This window comes from Alosa pseudoharengus, unplaced genomic scaffold, assembly GCF_046254945.1.
Source record: "Alosa pseudoharengus isolate Yale_2024_CS ecotype anadromous, Long Island Sound unplaced genomic scaffold, YU_APseudo_1.1 YU_APseudo_1.1_scf_22, whole genome shotgun sequence".
NCBI lineage: Eukaryota > Metazoa > Chordata > Actinopteri > Clupeiformes > Clupeidae > Alosa > Alosa pseudoharengus.
In genome coordinates this window covers 10,760,253-10,775,252 of record NW_027468680.1, presented here as the reverse complement: position 1 = coordinate 10,775,252, position 15,000 = coordinate 10,760,253, and the positions used below count along the sequence as shown (strand labels likewise).

Below are 15,000 nucleotides of genomic sequence, written 5' to 3'. Positions count from 1 at the left end.
ATCTTAAGAAAACATTTCATTAAACGAGTCGAGAGAGAGAGGCGCTGGGTGTATTTCACAGAGCTCACATGAAATAAGAGTCTCCCTAGCTGTCCTAAAAACAACACATTACTTCAAAAATGACTATTATATTTAAGTTTGTCTTTCCTAGATGGGCGTGCAAGTCAATGGGTGTGAGTGAATGAGTGAGTGAGTAAGCGAGTAAGTGAGTGTGTGTGTGTGTGTGTGTGTGTGTGTGTGTGTGTGTGTGTGTTCCAGATTGAAGAACTAGTCCCTCTGCACAGTAAATCACATCCGCATGAGCTCCACAAAGCATCCATCCTTGGAGACAGAGACGTCTTTCACCAGGTGATTCGTCCTTGTTCAGAAAGTCTGCAGAAAGGGAGCATGTGCAGGTGATGGGGGACGAGGGGGGGGGGGGGGCAAGGATCTGCTGGCAAACCATCAAGGAAGCTCTATGATTTGATGCTGTGATTGAGGGCAAACAAAAGAGACAGCCAGACCTCCAGACGAACAGACAGAGAGCGAGAGAGAGAGACAGAGAGAGAGAGAGAGACAGAGACAGGGGCAGAGACAGAAAGAAATGAACAGAAAGAGTAAAAGCACTCCTTTAAAGTCTAGCTATCAAATAAATGGAAGGTCTTTTCTTCTCTCGGATGATTTAAAAAAACAAAAACGCAGGAATAAAGTAGACAGTGCAAATCACTCAAAAGAGACGGCCTGGACCCCCTCTTACATTATTAAAGAGCTGCCAGGTTAGTGAGAGACCGCGGAGAAGACAGAAGTCTTTTCTGACAGCAGGTCTGCATGTCTGTAAGACGGTGGCTCATCCCACACTCTGGTCTGGATGGCACGTGCACGCCTGCACACACGCTCAGCAGCAACATTAACACGACAGGAAAAGAGTTCTCATCCACCCACCATGACTTATATAATCTCTCCACCTCCCTCTCCCTTTTCCTCTCCCTCTCTGTGTTTCTGTCTGCTGCCTCACACACACATACACACACACACACAAGCAAACACACACACACACACACACACACACACACAAGCAAACACACACACACACACACACACACACACACACACACACACACACACACACACACACACACACACACACACACACACACCGGTATGCTGTTATGCTATCCTCCCCAGAAATCATGACTTCCTCTCCCTCTCTGTTTCTTTCTGTTGTATCACTGAAAGACACACACACACACACACACACACACACACACACACACACACACACACACACACACACACACACAGTATCCTTCCCAGGAAAACACGAGTCTTCCCTTCAACGGCGTCATCCTCCTCGCTGCTTCCACACCTTGCATACAGCACATTAAGGTGAGTCACCGATGGGCCGACCTGTGTATGCCCCCCCCCCCCCCGAACACTCCCATCCTTCCCAGTTCCCACCCGCCGACCCGGGTATGTCCTCCTGAACACTCCCATCCTTCCCAGTTCCCACCCGCGTACCTGTGGAACACACCCCACACGGCCCACGACCTCGGAACCGCGTTGCAACGTAACGCCCACTCACGGCCGGCTTCCTCATACCAGTGTCCCTTACACCATTCGGAAAACATCCCGACAGGACGGTACAGGAGACTGACCTCAAGGTTCGCATGTCTACAGTGCTGGGAGAGGCCTGGGCATTCAGTACACATGAACTGAAACAGCAATCAATGCCTGTTTCGGCATACCACACTGATTGTTCCTTCAAAGCTGAAAAACCTGATACATTCTTCTTCTGGAGTTTTGAAGGGTAATTATTGGAATCTGTGTAAAGCTTTTTTTTTGACACATATTGGGTCCAGATGTCAAGGGAGAGGAGAAAAAAAGACATCGGCGGAGTTGTGCTTCTTCGAGCAAAACCACGGGCCCTAATTTGAGGCAATGTGGCGATTAAGAATTCGAACAATTGCAGGATGTTAATTGTTTTTATCAGAGGACTGACCGAGAGGGGTTTGATATTCTTTCCAGAGCCGTGACCGCTCGAGCTCCAGACCGGCCTTCTGCACGCACAGTCTTCAGCTCAAACTGCTTCTGATTCTCCCTCTGTTTCCCACTCTCTCACTCTCTCTCTCTTTCTCTCTATCTATCTCTCTCTCTCTCTTCTGCCTCTCATCCTGACTCCTACACACTTATTTTTAGTCTCTCTCTTCTCTATTCTCTCGTTCCCATCCCAGTCCACTCCCAGGTCTGCATTCTATAAAAGCACATACTTGACAGACATCTTAAAAGGCTCTCTCTTCGCACATTGTTACACAGTGACCGTACAGGTTTTCTGTTTTTTTGGCCCTGGCTCTCTTCGAGACCAGACCGGGAGACAGAGGACAGCAGAGTTGGCAGCTGTCTCTGAAGCAGACCCATGGTAGATCTGGGCCTTTCTTGAGCCAGCACTGAGAGCTACGATCTAGCATGAGAGCCTCTTGACATTCAGTAGAAGTGGTGGTGGTGGTTACGAGAGCACTCGGTCCATGAGGGAGAGTGAGAGGCCTCCATTTGGTCGTGGGACCTTTGAGTGAGTCTTTTAAAAAAAAAAAACACACACCATGGAGACATGGCTTTCTTTCTGTTGCTCCCCAAACACTGGAAGCCAAACAGGAACAAGCATGAAAGCTCTCTTCTCAGAGAGAGAAAGAGAGAGAGAGAGAGAAAGAGAGAGAGAGAATAAAGACTCAGTGAAGCACAGAACTCCCTTTGGGGAGGAGCAGACTCCAGTATCTAGAACATTCCGTCAGTGATGTCATGGGAAATGAGGGGCCATTGAAATGGTTTCATGGTCGCTGTATGACGAAGCACTGACTCGTGGAAGCCGCTGAAGCCAAGATGGTGCAGCAAGTACGCAGACTAGACTACCCACGATGCACTACACAGCTCCCATAGTGTAACAAGCTCACAGCTCAACCTTTTAAAGGCACAGTCCGCAATTCTATTCTAATACACTTCAAAGTGCTCCTCAGAGTCTGTAATCATCCGTTCACTCAAAAAAGACACCCTCTGATGTTTGTACACAGCCCTGTCTCTGTAAATAGGAAACAAATAGTGTGGCTTGGGCCGCGTTATAAACAATGCTATCCAATCAAAATTGGACACAGAGCAAAACAACCCGTGTAACCATCTGCCATTCTTAGCCTGAGTTCACCAACATCAACAGGCCCTGGGAGTGGCTTGTTCTGTAGTCCCTTGACACAGCATTACACTGAACATGGGCCTATCTGTATCTCATGACTGACATCAGCTGTCAAAGTGATGATAAACACTGGAATGGAATGCCATATTTTCCACATTCTGTCAACGTTATCAAAGCAGGAACATGTAAGAAATGCACATAGCTCAGGTGTTCTACATCCACACTGGTGTTCCATCAGCATTCTCCAACCCGGTACAAGATGTCCCTGTTGACTGTTTTCCGGCTAAGGAGCCTGACAAAAGTGAAATGACTGAGATGTCCCGTCTTGATTAGTTGGTACATTTGACCACGCTCCAATTCTTTGGGCTGACTGGATTAATCTGTCAATTGATGGAGCGCGCATGTGGAGACGATGCATGAAAAAAATCCCAAATGTTTCGACAGCTCTGCCAGAGAGTGCCCATTAGTGAGGCCAATCATTAGTGAGTGTACTACGGTCCATACTCCACACACACACACACACACACACACACACACACACACACACACACACACACACACACACACACTTCCTCTCTCTCTATCTCTCTCACACAAACACACACACACACTCTCTTTCTCTATCTCTATCTCTCACACACACACACAGAGACACACACAATCACAGACACAAGCTCTCTTTCCCTCTCTTTCTCTCACACAGACACACACACACACACACACACACACACACACACACACACACACGCACACACAGACAGGCTCACACAGCCCTAAGGCATCCCCATCACACGATGGCCCAGTAACAGCAGAATGACAGGACAGAGAGAGAGAAAGAGAGAGAGAGAGAGTGGAAGAGAGAGGAAAGAGACAGAGAAGCTGATACAACCAGAGAAGGAGAGAGACCCTGCGAAATACTGTAAAGAGCTAGAGGACAGAGACAGAGAGAGAGAGAGAGAAAGAGAGGGAGAGAGAGAGTAAGAGAGAGAGAGAGAGAGAGAGAGAGAGAGAGAGGATGGGAGGGTGGGTGACTCCTCGTGATGAGCACGACTATCACATCCTCTTCCAGGATGTGGCCCCAGCGTGTGGTTTCCCCCCCGGGCAGGATTCCATGTAGCACAGCGCTGCCATGCCACCCTCTCTCCCTCTCTTCCTCCCTCTCTTCCACCCTCTCTCCCTCTCTCTCTCCCTCTCTCCCTCCCTCTCTCCCTCCCTCTCTCTCTCTCTCTCTCCCTCTCTCTCTCCCTCTCTCCCTCCCTCTCTCCCACTCTCCCTCCCTCTCTCCCTCCCTCCCTCCCTGCTCCTCACTCCTCTCTACATGCCCCACACACTACCCCATTACCCCACATTCTTACCCCACTTGGGGCAGCTCCCCACGCAGTCTCCTATTCACCACCAACACAGAGAAGAGCGCCACGGGACGCCACGTGACCGTCTGACCTGAGATCAGGTCTAGCAGCATACTGCACTGAGGAGCAGAGAGCGAAAAAAAAAAAAAAACCTGTTTGATAAAGCCTGACGCCTGAGATTATGATGAAATAAAAAGGGGAGTTCAAACCACTCGGTAAGTTCTGACGGCAGTCTCCCCCATTCACTGTCATGGGGAACGGCTAGCGATAAACAAGTTTGATAACTGGAACCCCCTGGACGACAGAAAAAGGGGGGGGGGGGTCATTTACCTCCTGATACTGGGCCGTTAGTTTCCACTCCATTTGCCATGTCACAGCAGCAGAGTGCTGATTCACAAACACAGCAGCAGTGGCACCAGGCCCGAGTGGCCCAGAGGCCCAAAGGAAGCCAGCCCACCCATCCACCCCCAACACACACACACACACACACACACACACACACACACACACACACACACACACACCCATCCACCCCCAACACACACACACACACACACACCCATCCACCCCCAACACACACACACACACACACACACACACACACACACACACACATCCACCCCCAACACACACACACACACACACACACACACACACACACTCAAAAGAGGAAATCCAAACCCAAATCGAGTGTCAGGTGACGGTAGCCTGTGAAGGCCATTTCAGGGATTTTTCATGACGGCGGGGTCAGATGTTAGGGTTCAACTAGGGTGAGAGAGCAGGGGCACATTACATAAAGCACCCCCTACCCATAATGCTTCTCTGTGGCCCCCTGGGTGTCGATAGCCAATCAATAAGTGCAAATGGGACAAGCCGTATCCTGTCACGGTAACACATACACACACACACACACATCTATAGAGCACTGCACTGAACTGGGTCAACAGCATGCGCCATTGTTTTATAGACCCTTTCAACAAGGTAAACACAAACAATGCTTGAACATTCTATTTGGGCCCCAATCTACTTCCTCTGCATTAAGATAACATATGGAATGTTAAAAAGGAAGTCTTGTGGGGCCAACTATGATGCTGATAATGGAACTCTCTTGAAAGGGTCCATAACAAAATGTCATGATACGTTAGTCGAGTAAAAGTTCGATTTAAACAGATCAAACCGGTCAGGCTGCTCCCCCACAATATATAAATACAAACAAACAATACAGCAGAGCTCAGGTAAATACAACCAGAGACTGAATCTGAATATAATCCAGATGAAATCAATGATCTCAGCTCAAACTGAGGAGGCAGGAGTGTAAACAACCTCAGCACACACACACACACACACACACACACACACACACACACACACACACACATACACACAGACACACAGACATACATGCACATTGTTGTGATCCTCTCAATACCCAGGAAAGACGTACACACCAGACACAACACAACAATGACTATAAACTAATCATGACAGTGTGCAAAATAAAGGCACAGCAGTTCATCTCTGCTCGTACAGACTAGCACCCAGGTTACACCTGAAGCCGGGTATCCTCCCTGTAAGTTCCCAGTTGTGTGTGTGACTGTGTGTGTGTGTGTGTGTGCGTGTGTGTGTGTGTGTGTGTGTGGGGGGGGGGGGGGGGGGGGGGGGGGGGGGGGTTGGTTGTGACTCAACACATGTCTGTGGTCTGTTCAACTACATATGAAGGGGCAACAGCTGATTTACCCCACAATTCATTTTATTCTATCCTAAACTGCTCATTCAAATACTGCTGAAATGGTTACACACCTGGTGAACTGCACCAATCATGTATACACAGTCCACATCAATCAGTAGAGGAAGAAGCCTCTTACCAGGGCAATTACTTTCAATCCACCATTAAGCCCATAAAGCCCTTGGATGTTGAATAATGTTTAGAGTCCGGATCTGATCAATACACTATCATGCTGACGGAGCTGCACTCATGGCAGTCACACACACACACACACACACACACACACACACACACACACACACACACACACACACATGCATATATAGTACCTTTCCCTCCCTGAGGGTATACACATAGATGTCAGAGGTCAAACCCCATGGGTCTGTCCTCCTGAGCTGAGTATCTGTGCCCGTGAGTAAGTACAGCCTGCTATCTCTGTGTGTGTGTGTGTGTGTGTGTGTGTGTGTGTGTGTGTGTGTGTGTGTGTGTGTGTGTAATAAATAGACCCAGAGAGCCAGGACTAACAGGAGTCAGGAATGTTGCCATCCTCCCTCCATTCCTCACTGTGTCCACATGCCTGTCATAGCACCCCTCACACAAGTCACACAAGTCACTTACTGGAGTTTCATCTCAACATGGACTCAACAGCACTAGCAATAACCTGACTAGCAACTAGCAATAGCACTGTCATGTCATACTTGGCAACGGAGATACACATAGGTACGTACTTCATCCATATGCAGCATGTTCTATATGTGATCAGCGATTTTTGTCAGCTGTGATTATGGCTGGCAAAGGGAATCAATACAATGCATCTATACATCCCACTCTATTGCACAAGATGTCAATAATCAATTGTGTGCGGTCCATAACATGACATAACAATAACGTGTCTCTTTTATCTAAACTAAAGCATAGTGAATGTCATTTGCTGTCACAGTATGTCTCACATGCTATTTAAAACATGTTGTGGTAACATGTGTCCATTGTAGGGTCAGTTAATCCATTCCTAGCCATTAATGCCAACTGGGCCGGCGCTTATGTCCAGTTTCCATGGTGCTAAGCGGACGGGAGCCGTAGACTCCCCCTGGACGGGACACCAGTCCATCGCAGGTAACTTCCAGCAGAAGCTGGTACCCAGGGGGCAGCCGTGGCCTACTGGTTAGCGTTTCGGACTTGTAACCGGAGTTGCCAGTTCGAACCCCGACCAGTAGGAACGGCTGAAGTGCCGTTGAGCAAGGCACCTAACCCCTCACTGCTCCCCTAGCGCCACTGTTGTTGCAGTCATGATTAGTGTGTGAGTGCTGAGTGTGTTTCACTATTTCATGGATTGGGATAAATGCAGAGACCAAATTTCCCTCACGGGATCAAAAGAGTATATATCCTTACTTATTTTACAGCTGGGTGGACTGAGACAAAGCAGATGACGTGCCTTGACCAAGGCCAAGGGCACATCATCTTACGATTGCCAGCCTAACCCTAACCCTTAGACCACTGAGCTACACGCTCTAATGTAAAGGTAATGGTGAAAAGATAACATGGTGGGTGACGGCTGTTTTGTTACTGTTTCAAGTTACGGCTTCAAGCCACTATAATGCTGTGCCATCGTGTAAAACAAGGAGCATCAGTCACTTTATTCCTCCTCTGCCTCCCGACACATATCCCTGCACCACACGCACGCGCACACACACACACACACACACACACACGCAAACACACACTGCCCACCCTCTCCACCCACTGCCTTGTTGCTATGGGAGTTTCTGATTCAGTGGCTTGCATTACATGTGCTAATCCTGCAGGGATGAGTTGGTGGGATTGCACACACACACACACACGCACACGCACACACACACACACACACACACACACACGCACCCATGTAGGGTAATGAGTTTTTTCCCCTCCTTTTAGATGCTAAGCTTTGAGGCGGGGCTCCAACTGTCAATCAAAGCGGCTGTCACTGAGTGGCATCTATGGGGGCGGGACACTAGAGAATCTTGAGAACAATCAGAGGGGCCACATCACTGTGGCAACTCCAATTACCAGCATGGATATGCTGATCAGTTTACTGCCACAGCCAATCAGAGTGCACGCCTTGCCTTTATTGGTGGAATAAATAATCAAATTAGTGAGAGAATAAGACAGGACAGGGGAACACGTCCTAGTAACAACAACACAAAAAAGGCCAACTGCCCAACTGTCTTGCTTATTGGCCGCGCAAAATGTGGCCTTTTTTTCACGAAAACACACACTGGTTCCCTGTGTGCAAACAGGGCTCCCAGGAGACAAAAAAATCTGCAAACACTGTGACCGCACAATTAGGTCAAACTCACTCTGGGCCCCTCCAAAAAAATAGAAACAGAGCTCAGGAAAATGTATCCAGAGAGAAGGGGGAAAGGGGAAAAAAGCTGAAAGAGTAAAATCCAGATATAATCAATTATCTCAGCTCGAACTGGCTAAGCAGGAGTGTAAACAACCTGGACGGCAGACGTTGACGGCATGCACATACACACACACACACACACACACACACAAATACACACACACACACACACACACACACACACACACACACACACACGCACTGTTGCGGCATCCAGCCTCTCTCTCTCTCTCCACACCCAGGGGAGAAATGCACACCAGTCTCATTCCATTCATAAGAGTTTTCCCCTGCTGATGCCTCCCTGAGTTCTGCGCTCCGCACTCCGACGCATTCACACACACGGCTATTACGCTGGAATCCATTTTCTGAGGGAAAACACTCCTTAAAGCTTGAAGCTACAGGTTCTGGCCCACGCACACGGCACAACAGACCGTCCATAACAAGTTTTCTTGGGGTGTTGACTCAAGTGTGTGGAGAACATGACAGCATGTTCTCTGCTTTATTTATAGCCCACTGTAACGCCTAAGTTCCGAACAGTAGACTCACTTAACCGGACTACATGCTAAGAAAACCCACTGCTGTCCGTTTGTATATATGAGTATACAGCACAAAACACGTCACAGCTGTGACAACAGCGACCCAAATACGCTGAGAAGGAAACAGCTTATCAGCGTCTGGTAAATTAATAATGAACTCTTCCTTTATGAGTCCCTCTGGCAGCGTTTCCAACGGCAACTTTTCCGCTGCTGGCGAAAGAAGAAGAAAAAAAAAAAACACACACACACACACACACACAGCGCTCTTACCTTTTCAAAACATTCAGCAGCTGCTCCTTTTCACGAGTACATTTCTAGTTTTTTTGCTCCAAAGAAACGAATCCAGTTCCCCGACGTTAATTCTTTTACGAGCCAGAGGACTGCTCTTTTGAGCTCGAGTACACCAGATGACAAACAAGCCAGGGAGAGAGTGAGAGAGAGAGAGATAAGAGATGGACAGAGAGAGAGAGAGGTATAGTGAGAGAGTGAGGGGAAAAATGAACGTTGGAGTCTCTACATCCTCCGTGGTGAGCTCAGTGCACCCACGAGATGAGAGACGTTCTTTCTCCCGAACGGCTCCAAATAGGCCACATCTGTCAGAGATGCCACATTTACGGTTGTGTGGAACGCGCACACACACACACACACATATACACACGCACACCCAGAACAGAACTTCAGGAGTGACTTCCCCACGCGCCTTCCTCTTTGCCTAGCTTCTGCTTCAGCCCTTCCAGGCCCAGGGAGAACGTCTTGTCTTCGATAAACATCCGAGTTAGTCCTGTGCCTGCCCAGCTCGCTCCATGCTGTCCGTGAAGTTGTCGGGGTTATGCACCGTATAAGCCCCGCTGGTCACTCCTCTCTCGGCCACACAAAGACCCTCTCTCACAAGCTACTTAATCTGGGCAGCGCAACAGCATGGGATGGCTGGCTGACTAGCTGACTGGCTGGCCTTGCAAAGGCTCTCTCTTTCTCTCTCGCACACACACACACATACACACACACACACTCTCTCTCTTCTATGCATACACTCGCACACACTTGAGCTCATACACACTCGGCCGCACGCTCATGCACAGATGTTAGTCTGCTGTGGAGCTCTCATCTGCACTGGCCACTCCTCCGCACTTAGGGAGGGGAGCAGTGATTGGACGGGAGGGTAGAGCTCGTCTCCTCCCACATCACTCACCACAGTTCAGTCAGGTTAAGTCCACGAGGCTGTGTGTTTGTGTGTGTGTGTGAGGGAGAGAGAGAGAGAAAGAGAGACTGTGAAAAGGAGAGAAAATGAGTTATATCCTGCTTACAAGCTGAGATTGCATGGTCGAGACCGTCCAAGTGAGCTTGTACTGGGCTAAAAGTGAGTGACACACCGATAGAGAGAAGAGGGAATAGATGAACAGCTCAGTGTGTCAGACAGAAATAATGACACACACACACACACACACACCCCCCCCACACACACACACACACACACACACATAGACGAGTATTAGGCTCTTGTTTCTCTAAGGCAAATTCTTCAGTTGATTTTTCCTAATGCCAGACCTTCTGTCCATTAGTCCAAGTTTGTAAACGCGAGCGCAGCACAACAGCTGGGCTCGGGTGATTAAACCTGTAACATCTGGGCCACTCTCTCTCTCTCTCTCTCTCTCTCTCTCTCTCTCTCTCTCTGGTCCCCCTCACTCCCTTTCCCCCTCTGCACCACCATATTCACAGATTATTTTCATTTTTCTCTACAGCAAGAGAGAGAAAGCGAGAGAGGGAGGAAAACTTTTTTTTACCCACTTTTAACACAACAACTCACAAAAAGCGCTTCAGCCTTCGGCAATTAGAAAAAAATCACTTGACGTGAGGAACGGAGTGGAATTAATGAATGTGGAACGGTGCACTAATGGAATTTTTTAAATGACAGGGAATCTTGAGCACAAAAATCACTGGAAAACAGAGAGAGAGAAAGAGAGAGAGAGAGAAAGAAAGAGAGAGAAAGAGAGAGGAGAGAGAGAGAGGGAGTGAGAGAGAGTGACCAGAGGAAAAAATTCAGCTCTTTATCACTCACTGTCTGTACATAATGACCCTCTTGTGACATACATCTGTACAGAATGTCTCAGTTGTGACAGACAGACACACACACATACATCTTTTCAGGAATCCATCAATGTCAGTGCAGTATCGGGAGAGTCCTGAGCCATGACACACACCACTGAGACCTGTTCTTCACTTACACCATAACTCTGCCACACCATGACAGAGCCATTACTCAGATCACCAAACCCAGAAGAAGATAAGCATGCCATCTTTCTCTCTCTCTCTCTCTCTCTCTCTCTCTCTCTCTCTCTCTTTCCCCATCTGTTCCTCTCTCTCTCCTGTCCCGCTTTCTTCTCACTTTCACTGCTTTCGCATTGGCTCTCTCGTTCGTCTTTCTCACTCTCTGTTCCAATTCTCTCTTTGTCACTCTCTCTCTCTCTCTCTGTCTCCCTCTCTCTCTTTCCTCTCTTCTCTTTCTTTCCTTCTCTGTCAGTCTCTCTCTGTCTCCCATCTTTTCGCTGCTGCATCATCGCTTGGCTCATGCGCACACAATCCCTCGCTGGCCCACAAGCACACAAGCAGCGCAGCACCAGGTCTCATCCTATAATTTTCCCAGAATACATTGCGGCGCCGGGACCGGTGGGGGGAGCCTGGCGGTGACAGTGATGAGAGCTTTTCGCTCCAAGAGCAGATCGGGTTTCGGAGCGAGCCGAGAGCAGAGTGGATCCATCCTGGTGTCTGGAACACTGGAGCCGTGTCCGCTGCTCAGGGTGTGTGTGTGTGTGTGTGTGTGTGTACATGTGTGTGTGTGTGTGTGGGGGGGGGGCAGCAGCATCTGTTTCTGCCGTCAGGGCCTTCTTCCCTTCTTTTTCTCTTCACAGCGACGTCCCTGCTCTGTCCCTGTCAGCAGGGGGAGAGATCTTGGCCCTTTCACAGCCAGAGAGGAAGAGAGAGAGAGGGAGAGGGAGAGAGAAAGAGAGAGGGGGGGAAAGAGAGAGAAAGAGGGAGAGATAGAGAGAGAGAGAGAGAGGGAGATAGAGAGAGAGGGAGAGAGAGAGAGTGAGGGAGAGAAAGAGGAAGATAGTAAAAGAGAACATGAGAGGAAGATAGAGAGAAGTGAGAAGGGGAGAGAAAGAACAAGTGAGAAAGTGAGAGGGAAGGAGAGAGAGCGGGAGATTGAATAAAAGAACATGACAGAGGAAGAGAGAGAAGTAGGGGCAAGAGAAAGTGAGAGTGGGATGGAAAGAGACACAGAGAGGGAGAGGAAACGAGAGAAAGAGAAAGGAGGCAGAGGGAAGCCATCTGAGAAGAGAGGTCACGGGAGGTCGCCACGGGTCATTTTTTTAAGGATGGTCACGGTCTCCTGAACGATAATGTGCACGTCTGTCAAATCAATGTGTGTGTGTGTGTGTGTGTGTGTGTGTGCGTGTGACCCACAACCCTGATCTTCTCCATCTGCCAGGAACAAGGAGAAATCATCACACTCTGAGGGTTTCTAAAAGTACCTCTGTCTTTCAGCCATACGTCACAGCATAAACACCAACTCAGCACCAACACCCACATCAACACCTATAAAACAACTCTACCTCATCAACTCATCACTCTTACCTCCCACAACGTCTCACGATACAACAACTCCTCAATACCATGAGGCCTCAGCACGGCACTAAGTCAGCTTTCCTGAATCTTATGCACATGATACCTCTCTGTGTCTGTCTGTCTGTCTCTCTCTCTTTCTCTCTGTCTGTTTGTCTGTCTGTCTGTCTGTGGCCCTGCATTCTTTCCCTAACTGGCAGCATCAGAGCGTCTCCCTCTAATTACGCAGGGACATATCTGAGCTCTAACATCATCTGATGGGAGGAAAAGGTTCAGAGGTTGCGGCTGAAGACCTCAGGCGCGGTGAGCCACCCCGCCACAGCCATATTTTACACACCCCGTGACATGGCCATTTTTACGTGGATTTATTTAGCATTTATATATTCTTTTTTAGACACATGCACACACACACACACATATTTATATTTTTGTATGGAAAGTGACACACAGCAGGGAGTGGAATATGATTTAATGTAAGGACATTGGTCAAGAATTGATTCCAACTACACCAACATAGCTGCGAGCCAAGGAGGCTCCGGTAAATCTTGGATAATTTGGCAGTGTACGCGTGTATGATAACTGCAGTGGCTTGCACAATTACAGGGAAGAGAGAGACAGAAAGTAACATAGATGCAGCTGGTAGGTTGAGGACACAGTTTACCTCATTTTCCATTTGGCTCAGCAGAGCCCAGCTGAGCTGTTCTAGGATCAGTTTTTGCTTTCTAGCCATAATTAACAGGTTATGACCCGGAAAAGGACACACCCTACTCCTCTCTGACATCAGTTCTCCCAGCAGCGCAGACGGTCTTTATCTTCATTCGCTCTAAATAGCGATAGCGTGCAATGATAACGGCTGCAGAGCACTGACCAGATAACACACAGGACATCACAGGACATCCGCACGTTCCTCCACAGTAGATTCTCTGTTCTCTCCGTGCAGTGAATCCCCTGGCCTATGCACAGCATCGCATGCCACAAACGATCTCAATTTCACCTCTCGCACTGACAGAGTCACTTACGCATAATTGAGCCACAGCGAGAGGAATGCAATCATCGGGCCTTTTTTCCCCTCAATGGTTTTCCAGTCATGTCATGCTGCTGTGTTTGCGTTGAGTCAGTGGCTGCTGTCACTCTGGGGATCGCTCGGTGTGGTCTAATCGCTCTGATGCAGCGCAGTCTGCACCATGTGCCAACGGTAACAAAACATACCCTCCCTTCACCAGAGTCACAGTGTGTGTGCGTGTGTGTGTGTGTGTGTATGTGTGTGTGTGTGTATGTGTGTGTGTGTGTGTGTGTGTGTGTGTGTGTGTGTGTATGTACAAGGAGTCACTCCTTTCCGGGGCGTTAGCTTTAGGGTGTGTTTAACACTTGGACTGTCTAGGATGAGAATACAGAGAGTTTCTCTCTTAGTTGCTGTTTTTACTTTCTGGACCTAAATGAAAGAACAGAAATGTTGTAGCCAAATACACTATTAACTTGAGCTAACGTTTGGTTTGTTCTCTTTATTCCCAACACACTCTTTGTTTTTCAGGGTTGACCTTTGCTCGGATAATCCCTAGCAACAAGCACAACAAATGCTTTCTGTCACACACTACATAGTGGAACAATTTATATGTGTCCGCTTCGGCCGAATCCTCTTAATATAGATAAAAGCTTGTTCAAATAAAGCCCTAAATTAGACTTGTGGTCAGCTGGTAAAAAAAAAAAAGAAAGTCCAGTCGCACACACACACACACACATGTACACTCACACACAGGTCATATTTCATTGTGTGGACACACACTTCACACGTATCATTTACACAGTCTCTGGTCTCCACACACCCACATGTGCCGAACAATAAAAGGCTCCCACGACAGTGCCAGAAAAAATTGAAGATATCCTGTTTCTTCAGTGAGTCATCCTGAGAATAGGAACAAGCAGAAAAAGTCCCGTTGTGCCGGTTCAGAGTCTAATTCGCATAAATTACACCACTGCAGTAAATGTGCAGGGTAAAACCTCAAAAATAAATGCCTCCCATTGATGGAGGGAAATAAATAAATAAGTCGTCCAAATATGACTTACTTAAACCACATGCCAGCAATTCCACCCATCCAGCACGAGGGCTAGGTTTTGCTTTTCACAAAGAACCATAGAGTGCTCTGCCGCCTGGACAAGCCAGTGAGAGCAATCTCGTAGCAAAGCTCAACCCTAGCCTGACAAAGAGAGGCTATAGTTGTCCATGA

The 15,000-nt window shown here is 48.2% G+C and overlaps 1 protein-coding gene across 5 annotated transcripts in view; it reads right to left on the bottom strand.

The window, feature by feature from the left end:
- The window catches only part of daam1a (dishevelled associated activator of morphogenesis 1a), a 69,194-nt gene that overhangs the window by 43,359 nt on the left and 10,835 nt on the right, over window positions 1-15,000 (bottom strand). For 2 of the 5 annotated variants that reach the window (XM_076300508.1, XM_076300513.1), the window contains exon 1: window positions 9,425-10,225. The exons of the other annotated variants lie outside the window; for them this stretch is intronic. The gene's annotated coding sequence lies outside the window, so the exon portion shown is untranslated. Of the gene's footprint in view, window positions 1-9,424; window positions 10,226-15,000 lie in introns of those variants that run through there. 5 annotated transcript variants of the gene reach the window in all.